Below are 3,897 nucleotides of genomic sequence, written 5' to 3'. Positions count from 1 at the left end.
AAAAGAAAAAACAAAAAAGAACTTATCAAACTCAACACCCAAAAAATAACAAATCCAGTCAAGAAACAGGCAGAAGACATGAACAGACATTTCTCCAAAGAAGCCATACAAGCGACCAAGAGACACTTTTGAGAAAATGCTCAACATCACTCAGCATCAGAGAAATATGAATCAAAATCACAATAAAATACCAACTCAACACCAGTCAGAATGGTAAAAATTAACAACTCAGGAAACAACAGATGTAGGGAAGGATGCAGAGAAAGAGGAACCCTCGTATGCTGTTCATGGGAATGCAAACTGGGGCAGCCACTCTGGAAAACAGTATGGAGGTTCCTCAAAAAGTTAAAAATAGAACTACTCTACAACCCAGAAATTGCACTGCTAGGTATTTATCCCAAAGGACACAAAGACAGTGATTTGAAGGGGCATATGCATCCCAATGTTTATAGCAACAATGTCCACAATTGCCAAAATATGGAAAGAGCCCAGATGTCCATCCACAGATGAATGGATAAAGATGTGGTATATATATACAAAATGGGAGTATTAATCATCAAAAAGAATGAAACTTGCCATTTGCAATGACATTGATAGAACTAGAGGGCATTATGCTAAGTGAAATGAGTCAGTCAGAGAAAAACTAATACCATATGATTTCACTCATGTGTGGAATTTAAGAAACAAAATAGATGAACACCCGGGAAGGGAAAGAAAAATAAAATATAAAATAAAATAAGATACAATACAATGCAATACAATAAAATCAGAGAGGGAGGCAAAGCATAAGAGACTCTTAAGTATATGGAACAAACTGAGGGTTGTTGGAGGGGATGTGGGTAGGGGATGGGGTAATTGAGTGATGGGCATTAAGGAGGGCATTTGATGTAATGAGCACGGGGTGTTATATGCAACTGATGAATCACTAAATTCTACCCCTGAAACTAATAATACACTATATGTTAACTAAATTGAACTTAAACTGAAAAAAAAATTTTTAATTAAAACTCTTATTAGGCAGCCCCAGTGGCCCAGCAGTTTAGCTCCACCTTCAGCCCGGGGTGTGATCCTGGAGACCCGGGAACAAGTCCCACGTCAAGCTCCCTGTGTGGAGTCGGCTTCTCCCTCTGCCTATGACTCTGCCTCTCTATGTGTCTGTCATGAATAAATAAATAAAATCTTTTTTTTTAAGATTTATTTATTTATTGGGGGGGGGGGGCAGAGACACAGACAGAGGGAGAAGCAGGCTCCACGCAGGAAGCCCAACATGGGACTCGATCCTAGGTCTCCAGGATCACACCCTGGGCTGCAGGCGGCGCTAAACCACTGCACCACCAGGGCTGCCCTAAATAAATAAAATCTTAAAAAAAAAAAAAACTCTTATCAATCAAAGGATACTATTAAAAGAATGATAAGACAACCTAAAATATAAGAGAAAATATTTGCAAATCCTATTTTTGATGAGGGTCTAGTATTCAGAATATATAAAGAACTCTCACAACTCAACAGAAGAAAAACCACCTAATTAAAAATGGGTTAAGGATTTGAATAGATATGTTTCCAATGATACACAAATACCATACAAGTACATAAAGTGATACTCAACATAATTAATTACAAAATTTACAAAAATGTAAATCAAAATGACAATGTGATCTCACTTCACACCCACCCATGAGGTTTAACTAGAATTTTTCTAATCAACAATAACAAATGTTGGTGAGAATGTGGAGAATGAAACACTCTATTTTGCTGGTGGAAATGTAAAATAATAGAGCCACTGTGGAAAAGAGTTTAGCTCAAAACATTCAACACATAATTACTATATGACCCAGAATTTCCACTTTTAAGTATATACTCAAAAGAAATGAAAACAGGTGCTCAATCAAAAATTACTATGAACATAAATGTTCATAGTAGCATTATTCACAATAGCCAAAGGGTAGACACAACCCAAAAGCCCATCCACAGATGAATGCATAAACAAAATATGGTATTTCCATAAAATTAAATATTATTCAGCCATATAAAGGAAAAAAGTACTAATACATGCTGTAATATTGATGAACATTGAAAATATGATGCTAAACGAAAGAAGACAGACACAAAAGGCCATATATGATTCTATTTATATGAAATATTGAGAATAGGCAAATTCTTAAAATCAGAAAGTAGATAAGAGGTTGCTAGGGGCTGGGGAAAAGGGAATGAAGAGACTGCATAATGAAGTTTCCTTTTGGGGTAACTAAAATGTTCTGGAACTAGATAGTGGTTGAACAACATTGTGAATATACTACAGGCAACCGAATGACAAGCTTTTGAATGATTAAAATAGCAAATTTTATTTTCTGGATTTCACCACAATAAAAAAGAAAATATCTGGCAACAAAACTATATAGAAAAGGAAAGAAAACAAAAGAACCTAAGAACACAAGAAACTAATTCATCAGAATGAATGAAAACTATGATCAAAATCAACAAGTTACTAAACCTAAAGAAGCCATCACCTCTATAAACAAGATGTAAATGTATCAATCCTAAGTCTCATAAAGAAAGAGCAAGACAACAGAAAGAGCTGAAATGTATGTAGCAGCACTCAGAAAGAAGCATGGAACTAGGAAAATGGTTTCCTGTAGGGAAAAAAAAAAAACGGGAATGAAGAGTTAAAGGTGTTCCTTTGTTACTTCAGAATTCAGAATAATTTAACCCAATACACCATGTGAAGGTAAAACTTGATTTAAAAGTACAAACGAAAAAAAAATAAAATAAATAAAAGTACAAATGAAATAATAGCAGAACAACAACAAAAACAACTTAGACTCTTTTGGTATAGTCACTTCTAAAAATATTTCTTACACATGCAAAATAATGACAAAGTCTTCAATTTTTACTTTTAGTGCCCATCAACACAAGAGTTTCTTTAAATATTAACTCATATAGAAAGTACGAAATGGATAGTTCAAACTAAAGTATTATTTTGGTTCCAAGTAACTCAACCTCTCCTGTGACATATGTGGACTGAATACACAGACTGTAGTAAACCAAACACCCAGGATCACGTGGAAGTATCATATAAAGATATGAGATAATTTAAGGGTACTCTTTCTTGATTGTGATTTTATGCTCTATTTCTACCTGGTCCCAAACAATCCCTCTATTTTTCTGATCATTCATTCAACAGATATTATTGAATACCTATAAAGTACAAACTCATTTCAAGTCTTTCTTTTGGTTGCTAATTTTTCTGACTTTCTTTAGTTCAACAACTTGTCTGATACTGGTCTCCCCTGCTACCTCTGTTTCTCCCTAATCTTGATCTCAATGTGTCTAGTCATGACCTAACAATTGATTACAACTTCTTTGCTCTCCTTTATTTGATAATTGTATTTTTTCCTTTGTGACTTTGACTTTGAGCATTATCTGTTAGAGCCACAGCCAGAAAGGTGTAAGCCCTTGCTCCTGACAGCCACAAGTATAGAAACAATAAATGTTGTCCATCTAGTATTTCTCTCCAGTTATTGTCTCTTATTGTATTGAAGTTTAACTTGTGTATAATCTGAATGAACAAAAACTGCCATCAATTACTTTGATTGATCTTCTATAGGACAAATGGCATTTATAACACAAAGCACCAATTTGATACATTGCATTCACTCCAAAGTACCAACTAGCTGTATCACTTATATTAACAGGTTTTACTCCATTTTATTACTTACAGTAAATATGTCTTCATGGCCATCCTGAAATTGAGCTCCATCTGTTCCATAAAGATATATAGGAAGTGAACTTCTATGTTGTCCATACAGTATAATATAAATCTGTGAGCTGGTCCCTGAGTTTGGCAAGTCACTGGTGATTATGGAAACTTTCCAGTTACCACCTATAGAAGCACAAATA

This window comes from Canis lupus, chromosome 29, assembly GCF_011100685.1.
Source record: "Canis lupus familiaris isolate Mischka breed German Shepherd chromosome 29, alternate assembly UU_Cfam_GSD_1.0, whole genome shotgun sequence".
NCBI lineage: Eukaryota > Metazoa > Chordata > Mammalia > Carnivora > Canidae > Canis > Canis lupus.
Note: the sequence above shows the minus strand (reverse complement) of the source record.